The sequence below is a fragment of the Ciconia boyciana genome, chromosome 4 (genome assembly GCF_034638445.1).
Source record: "Ciconia boyciana chromosome 4, ASM3463844v1, whole genome shotgun sequence".
NCBI lineage: Eukaryota > Metazoa > Chordata > Aves > Ciconiiformes > Ciconiidae > Ciconia > Ciconia boyciana.
Window position 1 is genome coordinate 5,849,091 of NC_132937.1, and position 21,148 is coordinate 5,870,238.

The 21,148-nt window shown below is 47.3% G+C and overlaps 1 protein-coding gene across 2 annotated transcripts in view; it reads right to left on the reverse strand.

Annotated features, from left to right (window-relative positions):
- LOC140650474 (protein Hook homolog 3-like) overlaps nucleotides 1–21,148 on the reverse strand; it is a 131,160-nt gene that overhangs the window by 66,764 nt on the left and 43,248 nt on the right. The gene's annotated exons all lie outside the window — the stretch shown is intronic.

Below are 21,148 nucleotides of genomic sequence, written 5' to 3' on the forward strand. Positions count from 1 at the left end.
TAACTTCCATAGATTCTCAGCCTCTTAGTGTCATGTCGTGGTTTAGCCCCAGCCGGCAGCTAAGCACCACGCAGCCGCTCGCTCACTCCCCCCTGGTGGGATGGGGGAGAGAATCGGAAGAGCAAAAGTAAGAAAACTTGTGGGTTGAGATAAGAACAGTTTAATAATTGGAATAAAATAATAGTACTAATAATAATGAATTGTAATGAGAAGGAAAACAACAAGAGAGAGAGAGGAAAAAAACCCAAGGGAGGGAAAAAAGGAAAAAAAAATAATAAAAAAAAAAGATACAACCGCTCACCACCCGCCGACCGACGCCCAGCCAGTCCCCAAGCAGCGATCGCTACCCCCGGCCAACTCCCCCAGTTTATATACTGGGCATGACATCATATGGTATGGAATAGCCCTTTGGCCAGTTTGGATCAACTATCCTGGCTGTGCCTCCTCCCATTTCTTGGGCACCTGGCAGAGCATGGGGAGCTGAAAAAAGTCCTTGACCAGTGTAAACACCGCTTAGCGACAGCCAAAACATCAGCGTGTTATCAATATTATTCTCATACTAAATCCAAAACACAGCACTATACCAGCTACTAGGAAGAAAATTAACTCTATCCCAGCTGAAACCAGGACAGTATCCACCCCTTATTCTATACCATTTATGTCATGCCCAGGTTCTACCCTTTCTAATACAATTAATCACCACCACTTTTCCTGTCTCTTGAGATATATAAATATATATATATGTACACACAGTTATCATTCCCTTGGTCTATGGGCCATCCCTCTAAAACGTTTATTAAGTTCATTTAGTGCATGACTTTGGGCTCCATCTGTCATAACAGTCCTTCAGGGCAGAAGAGATGGTGTGTGGTGTTGGATTGTTGCATGCTGAAGCCAGTTCTGGTTCCATCACCACTGCACTTTGCTTGCTTTCATCGAAGTTCATTCTTCACTAATCTGGGTGATCCTTATTGAAATACCATTGATATGGTGTATAGTAACCATAAAAGTGATGACATAGAGTATTATATAGCAGTTAACATCATACCATTTGGTTCATTGGCTATTCTCACCCAAAATCAAATCCCCTTGAGGTACACAGCGGACTTCCCCATCCTTTCGAATTACCCACCAAGGGCACCCAGGTCCTTGAGCAAAAGCAATCCCATGAATGGGCTTGCCTTTGCCTGAGGCAGCAGTAACCCAGACTGTCTGCCCCAGCATGTTTTTATGTGTACTACAGGGACTTTACCCCCTTCTACAGTACGTAGAAGTTTTGATTGGGCAGGGCCAGCTCGACTGACAGATCCCCTAGTGTTGACTAACCAGATGGTCTGTGCTAAATGTGTATCCCAATGTTGGAATGTCCCACCACCCATTGCTCTCAGTGTAGTCTTTAACAGTCCATTGTATCGTTTGATTTTCCCAGAGGCTGGTACATGACAGGGGATGTGATATACCCACTCAATGCCATGCTCTTTGGCCCAGGTGTCTATGAGGTTGTTTCGGAAATGAGTCCCGTTGTCTGACTCAATTCTTTCTGGGGTTCCATGTCGCCACAGGACTTGCTTTTCAAGGCCCAGGAGAGTGTTCTGGGCAGTGGCATGGCGTACAGGATATGTTTCCAGCCATCCGGTGGTTGCTTCCACTATTGTAAGCACATAGCGCTTGCCTTGGCAGGTTTGTGGGAGTGTGATAAAATCCATCTGCCAGGCCTCCCCATATTGATATTTCAGCTATCGTCCTCCATACCACAGAGGCTTTAACCGCTTGGCTTGCTTGATTGCAGCACATGTGTCACATTCATGGATAACCTGTGCAATACTGTCCATGGTCAAGTCCACCCCTCGATCACGAGCCCATCTATATGTTGCATCTCTTCCTTGATGGCCTGAGGTGTCATGGGCCCACCTAGCTATAAATAATTCACCCTTATGTTGCCAGTCCAGATCCACCTGAGCCACTTCAATCTTAGCAGCCTGATCCACCTGCTGGTTGTTTTGATGTTCTTCAGTGGCCTGACTCTTGGGTACATGAGCATCTACGTGACGTACTTTTACAACCAGGTTCTCTTCCCGGGCAGCAATGTCTTGCCACAATGCTACAGCCCAGATGGGTTTACCTCTGCACTGCCAATTGTTCTGCTTCCATTGCTGCAACCACCACCACAGGGCATTTGCCACCATCCATGAGTCAGTATAGAGATAAAGTGCTGGCCACTTTTCTCATTCAGCAATGTCTAAAGCCAGCTGAATGGCTTTTACTTCTGCAAATTGGCTCGATTCACCATCTCCTTCAGCAGTTTCTACCACTTGTTGTATAGGACTCCATACAGCAGCCTTCCACCTCCGATGCTTTCCCACAAGACGACAGGACCCATCAGTGAACAGGGCATATTGCTTCTCATTTTCTGGCATTTTATTGTACAGTGGGGCCTCCTCAGCACGCGTCACCTCCTCCTCTGGCGATATTCCGAAACCTTTGCCTTCTGGCCAGTCCATAATGACTTCCAAGATTCCTGGGCGATTGGGGTTTCCTATTCGAGCCCATTGTGTGATCAGTGCCACCCACTTACTCCACGTAGCATCAGTTGCATGATGTGTAGAGGGGACCCTCCCTTTGAACATCCAGCCCAGCACCGGCAGTCGAGGTGCCAGGAAGAGCTTTTGGTACCAACCACTTCCAAAGCAGCTCGAACCCCTTCATATGCTGCCAATATCTCTTTTTCAGTTGGAGTATAGCAGGCCTCAGATCCTCTGTATCCCCAACTCCAAAACCCTAGGGGTCGACCTCGAGTTTCCCCTGGTGCTTTCTGCCAGAGGCTCCAGGTAGGGCCATTCTCCCCGGCTGCGGTGTCGAGCACATTTTTTACGTCTTGCCCTGCCCGGAGTGGCCCAAGGGCTACTGCATGAACTATGTCCCATTTAATTTGTTCAAAGGCTTGTCGTTGCTCAGGGCCCCATTTGAAATTGTTCTTCTTCCGGGTCCCTTGGTAGAGAGGGCTTACGATCAGACTGTAATTTGGAATATGCATTCTCCAAAAACCCACAACGCCTAAGAAAGCTTGTGTTTCCTTTTTGCTAGTTGGTGGAGACATGGCTGTTATTTTGTTGATCACATCCATTGGGATCTGACGACGTCCATTTTGCCATTTAATTCCTAAAAACTGGATCTCCTGTGCAGGTCCCTTGACCTTACTTTGTTTTATGGCAAAACCAGCTTTCAGGAGGATCTGGATTATTTTCTTCCCTTTCTCAAAAACTTCTTCTGCTGTATTGCCCCACACGATGATGTCATCAATGTATTGCAGATGTTCTGGAGCTTCACCCTGTTCCAGTGCCATCTGAATCAGTCCATGGCAAATGGTAGGGCTGTGTTTCCACCCCTGGGGCAGCCGATTCCAGGTGTACTGAACACCCCTCCAAGTGAAAGCAAACTGTGGCCTGCACTCTGCTGCCAAAGGGATTGAGAAAAACGCATTAGCAATATCACTTGTAGCATACCATTTGGCTGCTTTTGACTCCAGTTCGTATTGAAGTTCTAGCATGTCCAGCACTGCAGCACTCAGCGGCGGCGTGACTTCATTCAGGCCACGATAGTCTACTGTCAGTCTCCACTCTCCATTAGACTTTTGCACTGGCTATATAGCACTGTTAAAAGGTGAACGAGTCTTACTGATCACTCCTTGGCTCTCCAGTCAACAAATCAGCTTATGCATAGGAATCAGGGAGTCTCAGTTGGTACAATTTTGCCTCCGGTGCACCATTGTGGTAGCAATTGGCACCTGTTGTTCTTCGACCCTCAGCAACCCCACAACAGAAGGGTCCTCTGAGAGACCAGGCAAGGTGGACAGCTGTTTAATTTCCTCCATCTCCAAGGCAGCTATACCAAAAGCCCACTCGTACCCTTTTGGGTCCTTGACATACCCTCTCCTGAGGTAGTCTAGGCCAAGGATTCATGGAGCCTCTGGGCCAGTCACAATGGAGTGCTTTTGCCACTCATTCCCTGTTAGGCTCACTTTGGCTTCCAATACAGTTAGCTGTTGGGATCCCCCTGTCACTCCAGAAATACAGATGGGTTCTGCCCCTGTATAGCTTGATGGCATTAGGGTACACTGTGCACTGGTGTCTCCTAGAGCCTTATACTCCTGTGGGTCTGATGTGCCAGGCCATTGAATCCACACAGTCCAGTAAACCCGTTTATCCCTTTCCTCCACCTGGCTGGAGGCAGGGCCCCCCTAGTCCTGGTCATAGTATTCATTACCCATTTCTTGTATATACGAGTCAGGAGTTTCTTCATTAAAATCAGAAGTAAGATCAGCCCTTTTACTCTGCCTGGGGAACTGTCCACTGGAAACTGGAGCAGCAATTTTCCTGGAAGAACCCCCTTTGGTGATTGTTTTTCCTTGCAACTCACGTACCCACGCCTCTAGGGACGAGGTAGGTTTTCCATCCCACTTCCTCATGTCCTCTCCGCGGTCACGCAAGTAAAACCATAGGGTGCCCCGTGGTATGTACCCTCTATATCCTCTCTCTTGAGCAGAAGAACGCTGACTCCTAATAGCTGAGACACTGGTCCATATAGGTGTGGAGTAGGACCTATCCTCTTTGAGTTGCTGGACCTTCCGGGACAGTTTCTCCACAGCTGAGACAAGGGAGGAAGTGATACTTCCTTCATATTCCCGGAGGTTACTAGCAGCTTCATCCACTGTTGGACCTTCTCCGTCTTTCCAGGTCAGTATTGCCAATGAGTTGGCACACGACGGTGGTGCATTCCGTACCAACTTCCACCACATAGGTCTTGTGCACTGGACCTCATCTGGATCTGTGGGTGACCGCACGTCGTCCAGGTCACCATAAATCACTTCCAGCACAGATAATTCCCTCAGGTACTGGATACCTTTCTCCATGGTGGTCCGTTTCCCGGGGTGATATACAACATCTTCCTTGAAGGGATATCTTTCTTTTATAGCTGACAGGAGTCGCCTCCAGAGGCTGCAGGCTGGTTCCCCTTTTCCAATCGCTTTGTCAATGCCCCCTTCCCTAGAAATAGATCCCAGCTGCTTGGCTTCCTTACCCTCCAATTCCAGACTACTGGCCCCACTATCCCAGCATCGGAGCAGCCAGGTGACAATGTGCTCCCCTGGACGACGGCTGAAATCTTTTCGCATATCTCGCAGCTCGCTCAGGGATAGGGATCGGGTGGTTTCTGTCTCATTTACGAGTTCTTCCTCTTCCTCTTCCTCTCTTTGTGATGGCCCTACTCTTTCATCTTCCCTTTCTAAACGAGCTGACTTTCGCTTCCAGGATTTCTTTTTATGAATAGGGGCGACTGATACTGACACAGGTTCGTTCCCTGTTTGAACCGCAGTGCTTGTAACGGAGTTGTCCAGAGCAGCTGCAGCTGCAGTGCCTGTCGCAGGCGGGGCTGGAGCAGCCGCAGTGCCTGTCGCAGGGGTAATCGGAGCAGCTGCACGGCTTGTATTTATGCCAGATTTCTCTAGTACTGAAGGGTTTCAGCTCACTTTCTGCTGAAAATTCATTTAGAACAAGTATCAAATAGAGCATGTATTAAAAGTTATGAAGATACTGTATGGATCTCATAGGTTATATTTAGAATAAACAAATCTTCTAATTGAAAATAACTTCTACAGATTCTCAGCCTCTTAGTGTCATAAAGTACTTAGCAAAGAATTTAAACAATGGAAGCAATGTGTTATCTCATTTGACAGGAAATTTAAATAAATAACTTCTGTAAAGACTTCCTGAAGAGGGATGGAAAGAATGGTTAGAAAGTTGAATTTTCCTGGATAATCATGTCCCAGTTCAATTCATCTTATCTCAGACCTAAATAGCATACTGTCCTATGACAAAGTTTTACACCACAGGTGATTACACTTCACAAGATGCGTACTACTGACAACATCATACAAGTTGTGACATGAAATGCAAAACTATACCAGAGGGAGGGGGAGGGGAAATGAAACAGAACACCCAAATTTTTACTTTCTTTAAAACAAGAGATATTGATATATATAATAAACTTTTGACATTGGACAGTCTCTTTAAGTTATCTATCTTCCAAAAAGATATGAGAACACACAGCAGAAAATAAATTATGAAGCACTATACTGATATTCAAGGACAAATTATTAACTCCAGCATCGCCAAAATAAGAGCTGCTGAAAGCTAAACTCAGTTTCTCTCCAAAGAAAAGTTCAAGAATACAACAGGCTATTCATCCCAAAAGATAAAGGAGAGCCCTGAACTTAAAAATGGTGATGGTCTGACCATTTCATTCCTACTAAACCCATCCCTTACAGAAGCAGGAGTCAAAACCTGACCAACTACAAGCATATATAAAATATCCCTGGGAAATGTTCATCATTGCCTTCATAATCATTGAACCTAAAGTTATACTGAAACATTCACCTAAACATCTAAAAAGACATACCAAACACTCTGGCAACCTAAGGTAAGAAATAGAGATGCTACATGACAATCTGCAGACAACAGCTGTTCCTGTATCTCTTTTAATTGGATGTACACAAATCATTAGTTTATCTCCAGGTTTACCCCCCCTCTCCTGCCATCAAACACACCATTTTTGGTCTAAGAACTTCAAAAATTTCCTAGATGATTGCCAAATGGTCCAGGCCCCACAACCTCTCTCAGTGATCATGCACTGTCATAACCAAAGTCTACAGCAAATTTAAGAATTATATCAATTGATTTTCATATCATTGCAAAGAATACTATACTGATTGGAATATCAGTTTCAAACTTGATTCATTAAAAACCTTCCAGTTTGTAATTTGCCTCAGGCTGCTGCAGAAAGCACCACAGAAAACAATGGGCCATGTTTCTCCCTTATCTTCTCACTGCACTGCTTTGCAGTTTTAGTTTCCTGCTCTGTTTAGTTTGCCATTCCCTCCCCCGCATCCACCTGGTAGCTTCTAGACTGTTGACTCCATATTAGAACAAACATGATAGATAATAAGCAAATAACAGTCATTTTAATATCTGATAAATATTACCCAGTAACAGATGTGTACAAGGCTTAGTACCCAATTAGTGCATAAAATCTGCACCTAATTAGGCATATTCCAATCAATGCCAATAGCGTTAAACAAAGACCACCAACAGGAAACTTGAATGGGCATTGATGAAATATATAATTATACTGGGGGGAAAAGGTTGGGGGTTGTTGTCCCATCCCCCCTCCTCCACAATGCAACTGTGACCCCTGTGCTGCACTCTAAAGGATGTTCACATGTGGACCTCTGCCACTTCTCTTCCTGGCTGGTCACTGGGGAGAGTTTCTACTTCCTTTCTCTCCCTCTCTATCCCTATGTTTTAATTTGTGCCCATTGCCTCCTGTCCTGTCAGTGGGCATCACAAGAAGAGTCTGGCTCCCTCTTCTTCACTCCCTCCCATCATTATATACATTTATAAGTCATGGTTGTCTGCCCCCCCCACCCCCACCCCGAGCCTTCTCTTCTCCAGGCTGAACAGTCACAGCTCATAGGAGAGATTGCTCCAGTCCCTTGATCACCTTTGTGGCCCTGTGCTGGACTCACTCCAGTAGCTCCATATCCTTCTTGTACTGGGGAGCCCCAAACTAGACACAATAATCCAGATGCAGCCTCAACACTTCTGAGTAGAGAGGAAGGTTCACCTCCCTCGACCTGCTGGCAATACTTTGCCTAATGCAGCCCAGGATACCATTTGCCCTCTTTGCAGCAAGGGCACATTGCTGGCTCATGTTCAACCTGGTGTCCACCAGGACCCCCAGGTCCTTTTCTGCAGAGCTGCTTTCCAGCTGGGTGGCCCCCAGCATGTACTGGTGCCTGGGGTTGTTCCTCCCCAGGGGCAGGACTTTGCCCTTCCCCTTGTTGAACTGCATGAGGTTCCTGTCAACCCATTTCTCCAGCCTGTCCAGGTCCCTCTAGATGACAGCACGACCCTCTGGCATATCAGCCATTCCTCCCACTTTTGTGTCACCAGCAAACTTGCTGAGGGTACACTCTGCCCCATCATCCAGATCATTAATGAAGAGGTTAAACACTATTGGCCCCAGTATCGACCCCTGGGGTACACGTCTAGTAACTTGCCTCCAACTGCACTTTGTGCCACTGATCACAACCCTCTGGGCCTGGTCTTTCAGCTAATTCTCAGTCCACCTCACTGTCCATTTATCTAACTTGTACTTTGTCAACTTCTCTATGAGGATGTTAAGGGAGACAATGTCAAAGGCTTTACTAAAGTCAAGGAAAACAACACTTACTGCTCTCCCCTCATCCACCAAGCTAGTCACCTCACTGTAGAAGGCTATCAGGTTGGTCAGGCATGATTGTCCTTCATAAATCCATGCTGACTACTCCCGATCACCTTCTTGTCCTTTATGTGCCTGTAACTTGTTTCCAGGATTAGCTGCTCCATCACCTTCCCAGGGATCAATGTGAGGCTGACTGGCCTGTAGTTCCCCGAGTCCTCTTTCTTGCCCTTCTTGAAGATAGGAGTGATATTTGCTCTCTTCCAGTCCTCAGGAACCTCTCCCAGTCACCACAACCTTTCAAAGACAATTGAGAGTGTCCTCACAATGATATCAACCAGCTCCCTCAGCACTCATGGGTACAACCCATATCCCATGGTATTCTTCCAAGTAAATACCTGAAGAAGCCAAAGTCTGCTGTCCTGAAGTCCAAGTTTGTGGTCCTGCTTTTTACTCTGCTCCCTCCTCTTAGGATCCTCTTAGGAGTTCACTCCAACATCTCATGGTCACTGCAGTCAAGGCTACCTCCAACTTTTACAACCCCAACCAGTTCTACATTGCTTGTAGGTATGAAGTCCAGCAGAGCACTTTTCCTTCAATCACCTGTGTCAGGAAGTTGTCATCAATGCACTCTAGAAATCTCCTAGAATTCTTGTGCCCTGCTGAGTTGCCCTTTCAGCAGATATCAGGGTGAAGTCCCCCATGAGGACTAGGGCTTGTGAACATGAGGCTTCTTCCAGTTGTCTGAAGAAGGCCTCATCTATTTCTTCTTCCTGATTAGGCAGTCTGTAGCAGATACCCATCACAACATCACCCATGTTGTTCTGCCCTCTAATCCTGACCCATAAGCTCCCAAATGGCTCCTGACTGGTCCCAAGTCATCTGTCTCCACAATTCCAATGGCCTACATTAGGGTTTCTGCTCTGAACTGCATTCTGCAGGAATCTTTGTCTCTCCACTTAAAATATAGGGAGCCAAGAAAGACACCAACCTATTAGCTTTGGGGCCCACCCCACCCTGACCACACAAACAACTGTCTTTCATGAAAAGAAATCCTAAGAACATGCCTGTATCTTTGCTTGGCATGGGCAGGTACGGGCACTTGAGTTTAACTGGAACCAAGATATAATTTTAAAGGAGGTAGCTCTGAACACATTTCCAGATTATACTTATGTGGGGACATAGAGTGCCTCAGAAGTTAAAGACACAGAAACAGAAATAACTATGTTAGTTACTAATTATCTTCTTGATGTCAGGTGAATATCAGTCCAGGTTCGACAGCCCAAGAGATGCGAGGCTGCCCCAGCTCCATGCCCCCAGGTCCAATCAGTAGCGAGGCTGAAGATGTATTCCCAGTAGGCACACGCACACAAAGCACATATATACACCACATTGTCCTGGTTTCAGCTGAGATGATAGAGTTAATTTTCTTTATAGTAGCTGGTATGGGGCTATGTTTTGGATTTGTGCTGAAAACAGTGTTGATAATACAGAGATGTTTTAGTTGTTGCTGCACTAGTCAAGGACTTTTCAGCTTCCCGTGCTCTGCCAGGTGCACAAGAAGCTGGGAGGGGACACAGCCAGGATAGTTGACCCAAACTGACCAAAGGGCTATTCCATACCACATGACGTCATGCTCAGTATATAAAGCTGGGGAAGAAGAAGGAAGGGGGGACATTTGGAGTGATGGCGTTTGTCTTCCCAAGTAACCATTACGCATGATGGAGCCCTGCTTTCCTGGAGATGGCTGAACACCTGCCTGCCCATGGGAAGTAGTGAAGGAATTCCTTGCTTTGCTTTGCTTGTGTGCGCAGCTTTTGTTTTACCTATTAAACTGTCTTTATCTCAACCCACAAGTTTTCTTACTTTTGCTCTTCCGATTCTCTCCCCCATCCCACCAGGGGGGAGTGAGCGAGCGGCTGCGTGGTGCTTAGCTGCTGGCTGGGGCTAAACCACGACGGTCCTTTTTGGTGCCCAACGTGGGGCTTGAAGGGTTTGAGATAATGACAGATTTGATTGGAATGTGCCAGATAGAATTTATAGCTGTTATTGCTGTTTAGCTATTAGTCAGCAGGCTTCTGTGCTTGCCATAGGCTTGCTTGCCTTACTGTATGTTAGAGTCTAGGGCTCGTTAGTGGCTGCTTTTTGCTTTCACTGCTTGCCGTGCTGCTGTACTGCTGATCATCTTACTGTGCTGTGCCTGGGAACATTTTGATAACAGCAATGGCCTTGCGCCTGGGCTGGCAGATGGCCAGGACATCGCTGCTGTTTCTGTGCTGCTGTACTGGACAGGCTGGAACTCCGGTGTGAACTCGAGTCAAAGGGACTGTGACCTGTGGATGAATCCATGTGGGAGCAGGACACCCCGAAGCGTCTGTGCCCATGGATAAGCCCATGCCAGAGCAGGTATATCTTGAAATGTCTGTGGCCATGGTTATGTCTGTGCCACAGCAGGTATACCTCTGAAGGGATTGTGGCCCAAGGATAAGTCCATGCTGGATAAGGTGCACCTCGAAGCATCTGTGGCTGTGGATGAAGTCCATGCTGCAGCAGGTACACCTTGAAGCATCAGTGGCTGTGCATGAGGCCATGTTGGAGCAAGTTTACTTCTGAAGGTACTACATTCTGTGGATAAGTCCAAGCTGGAGCAGGGGCAAGGGGAGGACTTCATTGCAATGTTAAACCTGATGGTCTGGTCCAAAGGGACCAGGGGTGGAGATTGTAATGGAAATACCTTTAAATTGTTGTATCCCGTGATTTGAGTTGCATGTTGTGGGAATTACTATAGCAGGAACCCCTTGTTGCTAGCCAGGCTAGGAGCAAGGGGAGGAGTTTATTGCAATGTTAAACCCTATAACCTGGCCCAAAAGGACCAGGGGTAGACAGTGTAATGGATATACCTTTAAATTGTTGTAACCCATGATTTGAGTTGCATGTTATAGGAATTACTACAGCCAGAACCACCTGAACCAATGGAGGAGAAGCCTTACAAGAAGCAGTGCAAGTGCAGCAGTGACCTGATCTGACCTGGCTTTGATGCCCAATAACTCCAAGAAACACACCACCTCTCCTGTCCTGAGTAACAACCATAAGAGATGAAGCCCAAAGTCATGGACTAAATGAACTCAGTGGACATTTTGTGGACATTTACGGACATTTTACAAATATTTTGTTGGGGTGGTCCATAGACTAAGGGAATGATATGTGCGTATTATATCAAAGGATGGGAAGGGTGATGGTGGTTAATGAGAATGTATTGGATAATGTGAGACCTGAGCATGACGTAAATGGTATAGAATAAGGGGTGGATACTGTCCTGGTTTCAGCTGAGATAGAGTTAATTTTCTTTATAGTAGCTGGTATGGGGCTATGTTTTGGATTTGTGCTGAAAACAGTGTTGATAATACAGAGATGTTTTAGTTGTTGCTGCACTAGTCAAGGACTTTTCAGCTTCCCGTGCTCTGCCAGGTGCACAAGAAGCTGGGAGGGGACACAGCCAGGATAGTTGACCCAAACTGACCAAAGGGCTATTCCATACCACATGACGTCATGCTCAGTATATAAAGCTGGGGAAGAAGAAGGAAGGGGGGACATTTGGAGTGATGGCGTTTGTCTTCCCAAGTAACCATTATGCGTCATGGAGCCCTGCTTTCCTGGAGATGGCTGAACACCTGCCTGCCCATGGGAAGTAGTGAATGAATTCCTTGCTTTGCTTTGCTTGTGTGCGCAGCTTTTGTTTTACCTATTAAACTGTCTTCATCTCAACCCTCGAGTTTTCTTACTTTTGCTCTTCCGATTCTCTCCCCCATCCCACCAGGGGGGAGTGAGCGAGTGGCTGCGTGGTGCTTAGCTGCTGGCTGGGGCTAAACCACGACACACATATATATGTATATACACAGATAGACACACTCAGCACTCACACAAATACAAAGAGCACCAATGGCCTCATGCTGTTCCCCTCTGGCTGAGCAGGATGGAGGTCCATTAGTGGGAATTTATGTACATATGTATAATGTGGATCCCTCCAGCAGCAGGGCTCAGATATTCAGTCTGCCCAGTAGCTGCCCCTGGATCTCAGTCTCCCCAGTTGCTGGCACCTGGACATATGAGCCCCTGAGGCTGCAGCCCCACTCAAGTTACTGGTAGAGATCATCTCACACACACATGCGTGCACACATGCACAGAGCTGTCTGGAACTCTCCTGGATCCCTAGTAGCCAACACCCCATTGTCTCATCCTTAGAGACACACGCATACACAAGTGGGTTTCACCCTTAGAGACCCCCAGACCCTACGGTCTCTCTGGCAGCTGGCTGGGACTCCCCTGGTCCCTCTGATAGCCAGCTCCTACTGTGGGCTCACTCTCAGAGACACACACACACCCCTGACTGCCAGGTCACTTAATCTAGTCACTGGCTAGTCTGCCTTGATATTCGCTAGTGATCATACACTCACTCACACCCTGGCAGCATTCGGTCCAGTTGCTGGCACTACAGACACACAGGTGCTCAGGCCCCATGTCCCACTCCAGTGGCTGGCACTTGATTTTTCTCACTCAGCTTTCTCCAGTTGCTGGTACCAAGGCACACAAGCCCTCCAACCCGTGGAGTGACTCCAGTTGCTGGCACTCAGACACCCTTACACACACGCATACACACACACTAGAGAGCCCCTCACCCATGGAGAATTAGAAAGGAATTTAATAAGAAGATAGGACAGACTGCACTGATCAGGTACAGAGCATGGCCAGACAAGTTTACTGACCAGGCACTCATTTACATGCGACCGGCCCTTTTTATCCCCTTACCCCTCTTTTTTCCCCACACTTGTTCCTCCCCAAATCACTTAAACTCCTCCCTTTTCCTGCCTTTGGTTCCTCCCCTAAACATCCCATAATAAGTCCTGTGCAATCCCAAAATGGTCTTCCCCTGCATCCCATAATGTGTCCTATACCCCTAGGCAGCAACCCCCCCTCAGTCCGAAAGGTGCTCCAGCATTGACTTATTTTGATGGATTCCATGCTTGGAGCACCGGTCTGACATTCTCCTGGGACAGCCCTGAGAGGGGCCCAGACAGGATGTCTGTATTGGGTGTATGTGGCAAGGTTTTGGTAGCAGGGGAAGCTGCAGGGGTGGCCTCTGTGAAAGGACATCAGGGGCTGCCCTGTGCTGGACACAGCTGGCTCTGCAACAGACCCACTGCAGGCCAAAGCTGAGTCAATCAATGAAGATGGTGGCACCTTTGTGAAAACATATTTAAGAAAGGGCAGAAAACTCCAGGTAGAGAGAGAAGGAGGGAACAAAAAGAGTGATAAGCAACAGAGGGAACCTGAATGTCAGAAGTGGAGGAGGAGGAGCTCCATGGTGCCAGAGCAGATATTCACTGCAGCCCATGGAGGACCCACGCCAGAGTAGCACGCAAACAGTCTCTGCAACCTCTCCTCTCCTCCCTTCCCTTCCCTTCCCTTCCCTTCCCTTCCCTTCCCTTCCCTTCCCTTCCCTTCCCTTCCCTTCCCTTCCCTTCCCAGGGGTTTGGCTGCCTGTGTTCAAGGCCAGCTCTGATATGGTGCAACTATGCAACCTGGGATCAGACTGCTGGGAAAGAGTTGGGTGAGAAAGAGCTGGGAGAAGACTCATCAGAGGCCTCCCCACTTTGCTCAGGTGCAGCAGATGCCTTGCCCCTGGGCCTGAGCTACACTGTAGATATGCTGTGGCCAGCCATGTCCCTCACTAATCTGGACTTGACCCTCTGACTTGACTTCCTGACTTGACCTCAGACCTGCCTTGTCACTATGGACTTGCCTGGCCATCACTGGACTATTGGCTGAACCTGGCTGCTGTCACCACACCTGCCCTGCTCTCCTTGCTGTGGGACTGTGCCCTATCAGTGAGGTCACTGCTCCTGCCTGCCTTGCTGTCACCCTTGGTTCCAAGCTCACCTGCCCTTGCAGAGCACCCACTTCTGCTGCTCTCTAACATAGCATGATAAAATTAAGCAGAGATAGGCACAAATGTCAATCACAAGTCATTAATTGTTTAAAATTTCTGTTCTAACATATCAGCATTCCTTGACCACCAAACTATTTTTGTTTAAGGAATTTAATTCTTGTGAAATTTTAGCAAGACAATTAAGTTACTTTTTGGTGCTATATCCTAGTTTCAGTGAAGGCTGTTTTGTTTTGTTTTTAAAATGTGACAGTAGGAAATATTGGTTTGCATACAGTTGAAAAGTGATTATAGGAAGTATTTAGTTCTTAATCAGGAAAGAGTTCTCTCCATGTTCATAGATTTCTTTTTGTTAGCCACAACATAAAATTATATTTAAGCCAGTAATGAAAAGTAGGGTTATCACTCCCAAATGGGGAGAAAAAATGAACTGCTAAGCTTAGTGATTACATAAATTTTGCCTCTGAAATTCTATCTTATAGGAAGCAAACTATAGCTGTATTAGAACTCAGTATTTAAATAGAATGGGTCGATTTTAATATACAATATACAAAATGGCTGGACGCTTTCTACTCTGCTGTCCTGGTTTCTGCTGGGATAGAGTTAGTTTTCTTCCTAGTAGCTGGTATAGTGCTGTGTTTTGGATTTAGGATGAGAATAATGTTGATAACACACTGATGTTTTAGTTGTTGCTAAGTAATGCTTACACTTGTCAAGGACTTTTCAGCTTCCCATGCTCTGCCAGGTGCACAAGAAGCTGGGAGGGGGCACAGCCAAGACAGTTGATCCAAACTGGCCAAAGGGCTATTCCATACCATAGGACGTCATGCTCAGTATATAAACTGGGGGGAGTTGGCAAGGGGGCAGCGATTACTGCTTGGGGACTGGCTGGGTGTCGGTCGGCGGGTGGTGAGTGGTTGCATCACTTGTTTTTTCCCTGCATTTTGTTCCTCTCCCTCTCCCTCTCTCATTGTTTTCCTTTTCATTACAATTTTTATTATTATTATTATTATTATTATTATTATTATTATTATTATTTTATTTCAATTATTAAACTGTTCTTATCTCAACCCACGAGTTTTCTTAATTTTGCTCTTCTGATTCTCTCCCCCATCCCACCGGGAGGGGTGAGGGTGAGTGAGCAGCTGTGTGGTGCTTAGTTGCTGGCTGGGGTGAAATCACAAGTCCTTTTTGACGCCCAGTGCAGGGCTTGAAGGGCTGAGATAACGACAGATCTGATCAGAGCATGTTAAAACAAATTTACGATAAGCATTTATTATACTAGTTTAATAGCCGCTGGTCACAATGTTGATTCATTTGCTCTCAGAGTTGTTGTGTTTGTTCTCAGAGTTGTGTTATGTAACACCTTACTTGCCGTATACACTCCCTGTGGTGCTGTTTATCACCTCTGGGAGCTGGATTAAAGTTATCACTTTACTGTACTGTGTAACACCGGTTTATGGTATTATAAAATTCTTGGTCGTGTGATTGTACTCAGCACTGCTGTCATCCCCGTAGTTCGGGAGCCATCTCACGGAAACTATTAATAATTACACTTTTACCTCTTCTCCTCAGAGAGCCAATCTACAGGGGAGACAACTTCCTTCCCCTTCTCCTCCAGGCTAATTACAATAGCTCTTGAGAATTTTGAATGTCCTTAGGATGTTCAAACCAGCATGTTCCTATTGCTATGTCTCCTAAATGTGTGTCAGGCCTTGTTTAAGGTTAAACAACTATTTAAGAATACTACCTAGAGATCTGCCCCAAGGCCGGATAGTTATGAGTGGCAGGGTGTGTGGGATAGCATGGGCAAAAGCCTAAGTTATTGGGCACCTCCAAAGTTTTGGAACCTCACCCCTGAACAAGTGCAGAATCCTGAAAAATTAGTAGAATATTTGGAAAAAGTATGCTGTCACCCTGGCAATTCCAGAGAGACACAAATCACTGCAATGTGCTGGGGCCTGGCCCATGCCTACCAAGCCCTGTTCAACACTATTCAGAATCCTCAAGGGGAAGAGAAGGTCTCTGGATCTGACGACAAAAGTAACAGGCACTGCGGCTACTCCAACCCTCACGACAGGCACCGCAGCTACTCCAACCCCCCCTGCGACAGATACTGCAGTTGCTCCATTCCCCACGACAGGCACTGTGGCTGAAAGAGGGAACCAACTCGTGCCTGTATCAGTCATCCCTACACACAAGAAGAAATCTTGGAAGAGAAAGTCAGCTCCTTTAGAAAGGGAGGATGAAAAAGCAGGACCATCACAAAGAGAGGAGGAGGAAGAGGAAGAACTCGTAAACGAGACGGAAACCACCCGATCCCTATCCCTGAGCGAGCTGCGAGATATGCAAAAAGATTTCAGCCGTCATCCAGGCGAGCATATTGTCACCTGGCTGCTCTGATGCTGGGATAACAGGGCCAGTAGCCTGGAATTAGAGGGTAAGGAAGCCAAGCAGCTGGGATCCCTTTCTAGGGAAGGGGGCATTGACAAAGTGATTGGAAAAGGGGCACCAGCCCTCAGCCTCTGGAGGCGACTCCTGTCTGCAATGAAGGAAAGGTATCCCTTCAAGGAAGATGTTATATATCGCCCAGGCAAATGGACCACCATGGAGAGAGGTATCCAGTACCTGAGGGAATTAGGCATGCTGGAAGTGATTTATGGTGACCTGAACAATGAGCATTTATCCAAAGATCCACATGAAGTCCACTGCACATGACCCATGTGACAGAAGTTGGTGCGGAATGCACCATCGTCGTATGCCAACTCATTGGCAATACTGACCTGGAAAGAAGGAGAGGGACCAACAGTGGATGAAGCAGCTAGCCAATTCCAGGAATATGGAGAAAGTATCTCTTCCTCCCTTGTCTCAGCTGTGGAGAAACTGTCCCGGAAGGTCCAGCAACTCAAAGAAGATATGTCCTATTTTCCACCTGTATGGACCAGTATCTCAGCTATTAGGAATCAGCGTTCCTCTGCTCAAGAGAGAGGATATAGAGGGTACACACCACGGGGCACCCTATGGTTTTACTTGCGTGATCACGCAGAGGACATGAGGAAGTGGGATGGAAAACCTACCTCGACCCTAGAGGCACGGGTACGTGAGTTGCAAGGAAAAACAATCACCAAAGGGGGTTCTTCCAGGAAAATTGCTGCTCCGGTTTCTAGTGGGCAGTTCCCCAGGCAGAGTAAAAGGGCTGATCTTACTCTTGATTTTAATGAAGGGACTCCTGACTCATATGTACAAGAAGTGGGTAATGAATACTATGACCAGGACTAGAGGGGCCCTGCCTCCAACCAGGTGGAGGAAAGGGACAACTGGGTTTACTGGACTGTGTGGATTCGATGGCCTGGCACATCAGACCCACAGGAGTATAAGGCTCTAGGAGACACCAGTGCACAGTGTACCCTAATGCCATCAAGCTATATAGGGCAGAATCCATTTGTATTTGTGGAGTGACAGGGGGATCCCAACAGCTAACTGTATTGGGGGACAAAGTGAGCCTAACAGGGAATGAGTGGCAAAAGCACTCCATTGTGACTGGCCCAGAGGCTCCGTGCATCCTTGGCATAGACTACCTCAGGAGAGGGTATGTCAAGGACCCAAAAGGGTACGAGTGGGCTTTTGGTAGAGCTGCCTTGGAGATGGAGGAAATTAAACAGCTGTCTGCCCTGCCCGGTATTTTGGAGCACCCTTCTGTTGTGGGGTTGCTGAGGGTCGAAGAACAACAGGTGCCAATTGCTACCACAACGGTGCACCGGAGGCAATATCGCACCAACCGAGACTCCCTGATTCCCATCCATAAGCTGATTTGTTGACTGGAGAGCCAAGGAGTGATCAGTAAGACTCGTTCACCTTTTAACAGTCCTATATGGCCAGTGCAAAAGTCTAATATAGAGTGGAGACTAACAGTAGACTATCGTGGCCTGAATGAAGTCACGCCACCACTGAGTGCTGCCATGCTGGACATGGACATCTTGGAAATGATCATGGACCAGCCAGAAGGCAAACATTTCGGAATATCGCCAGAGGAGGAGGTGACGCGTGCTGAGGAGGCCCCACTGTACAATAAACTACCAGAAAATGAGAAGCAATATGCCCTGTTCACTGATGGGTCCTGTTGTATTGTAGGAAAGCATCGGAGATGGAAAGCTGCTGTATGGAGTCCTATACAATGAGTCACAGAAACTGCTGAAGGAGAAGGAGAATCGAGCCAATTTGCAGAAGTAAAAGCCATCCAGTTGGCTTTAGACATTGCTGAATGAGAAAAGTGGACAGTGCTCTATCTCTGTACTGACTCATGGATGGTGGCAAATGCCCTGTGGGGGTGGTTGCAGCAATGGAAGCAGAACATTTGGCAGCGCAGAGGCAAACCCATCTGGGCTGTAGCATTGTGGCAAGATATTGCTGCCCGGGAAGAGAACCTGGTTGTAAAAGTACATCACGTAGATGCTCATGTACCCAAGAGTCAGGCCACTGAGAAACATCAAAACAACCAGCAGGTGGATCAGGCTGCTAAGATTGAAGTGGCTCAGGTGGATCTGGACTGGCAACATAAGGGTGAATTATTTATAGCTAGGTGGGCCCATGACACCTCAGGCCATCAAGGAAGAGATGCAACATATAGATGGGCTCGTGATCGAGGGGTGGACTTGACCATGGACAGTATTGCACAGGTTATCCATGAATGTGACACATGTGCTGCAATCAAGCAAGCCAAGCGGTTAAAGCCTCTGTGGTATGGAGGACGATGGCTGAAATATCAATATGGGGAGGCCTGGCAGATGGATTATATCACGCTCCCACAAACCCGCCAAGGCAAGCGCTATGTGCTTACAATAGTGGAAGCAACCACCGGATGGCTGGAAACATACCCTGTACGCCATGCCACTGCCCAGAACACTCTCCTGGGCCTTGAAAAGCAAGTCCTGTGGCGACATGGAACCCCAGAAAGAATTGAGTCAGACAACGGGACTCATTTCCGAAACAACCTCATAGACACCTGGGCCAAAGAGTACAGCATTGAGTGGGTATATCACATCCCCTATCATGCACCAGCCTCTGGGAAAATCAAACGATACAATGGACTGTTAAAGACTACACTGCGAGCAATGGGTGGTGGGACATTCCAACATTGGGATACACATTTAGCAAAGGCCACCTGGTTAGTCAACACTAGGGGATCTGTCAGTCGAGCTGGCCCTGCCCAATCAAAACTTCTACGTACTGTAGAAGGGGATAAAGTCCCTGTAGTGCACATAAAAAATATGCTGGGGAAGACAGTCTGGGTTACTCCTGCCTCGGGCAAAGGCAAGCCCATTCGTGGGATTGCTTTTGCTCAAGGACCTGGGTGCCCTTGGTGGGCCCTTGGTGGACAGATGGAATCCAAACTCATGAACTAAATGAACTCAACAGACATTTTAGAGGGATGGCCCATAGACCAAGGGAATGATACCTGTGTGTATATTTCAAAAGACAGGGAAAGTGGTGGTGCTTAATTGGAATGTATTGGAAAGGGTGGAACCTGGGCATGACGTAGATGGTATAGAATAAGGGGTGGATACTGTCCTGGTTTCTGCTGGGATAGAGTTAATTTTCTTCCTAGTAGCTGGTATAGTGCTGTGTTTTGGATTTAGGATGAGAATAATGTTGATAACACACTGATGTTTTAGTTGTTGCTAAGTAATGTTTACACTAGTCAAGGACTTTTCAGCTTCCCATGCTCTGCCAGGTGCACAAGAAGCTGGGAGGGGGCACAGCCAAACTGGCCAAAGGGCTATTCCATACCATATGACATCATGCTCAGTACATAAAGTGGGGGGAGTTGGCCGGGGGGTAGCGATTGCTGCTCGGGGACTGGCTGTGTGTCAGTCGGCGGGTGGTGAGCGGTTGCATCACTTGTTTTTTTCTTGGGTTTTGTTCCTCTCCCTCTCTCTCTCTCTCGTTGTTTTCCTTTTCATTACAAATTATTATTAGTATTATTTTATTTTATTTCAGTTATTAAACTGTTCTTATCTCAACCCATGAGTTTTCTTACTTTTGCCCTTCAGATTCTCTCCCCCATCCCACCGGGTGATGGGGGAGGCTGATCGAGCAGCTGTGTGGTGCTTAGTTGCCAACTGGGGCTAAACCACGACATCTGCCAGTCCCTAGAGTTCTAACATTTCCCTTATTCTGTCCCATCCTATCCATTACTCAGGTCTCTGAAGCCAAAGTCTGCTATGAAACCAAGCTTATAATGACCTGTGATTGTACAGATTTATTTGAAACTAGCTGGCTGCCAGGTAGTCACCACGCTGCTGTATCACTCCTCCTCCTCAACAGGACAGGGGGAGAAAATACAATGCAAAAGCTCATGGGTGAAGATAAGGACAGGGAGATCACCCACCAATTACCATAACGGGCAAAACAGATTCGACTTGGGGAAATGAATTTCATTTATTGCTAGTTAATTGTAACAGAGTAGGATAATGAGAGAGAAATAAGAACAAATCTAAACACACCTTCCCCCCACCCCTCCCTTCTTCCCAAGCTCAACTTCACTCCCAACTTCTCTACCTCCTCCTCTGCCTGAGCAGCATAGGGGGATGGGGAATAAGGGTTGCAGTCATGTCATAACACTTCATCTCTGCCGCGCCTTCCTCCTCACACTCTTCCCCTGCTCCAGCGTGGGGTGCCACCCATGGGAGACAGTCCTTCACGAACTTCTCCAACATGGGTCCTTCCCACAGGATGCAGTTCTTCAGGAACTGCTCCAGCATGGGTCCGTTCCACAGGGTGCTGTCCTTCAGGAATGGACTGCTCCAGCTGGGTCCCCCATGGGCCACAGGTCCTGCCAGAAAACCTTCTCCTGCGTGGGCTCCTGTCCACGGGCCACTGGTCCTGCCAGGAGCCTGCTCCTGCATGGGCTCTCCACAGGCTGCATTTTCC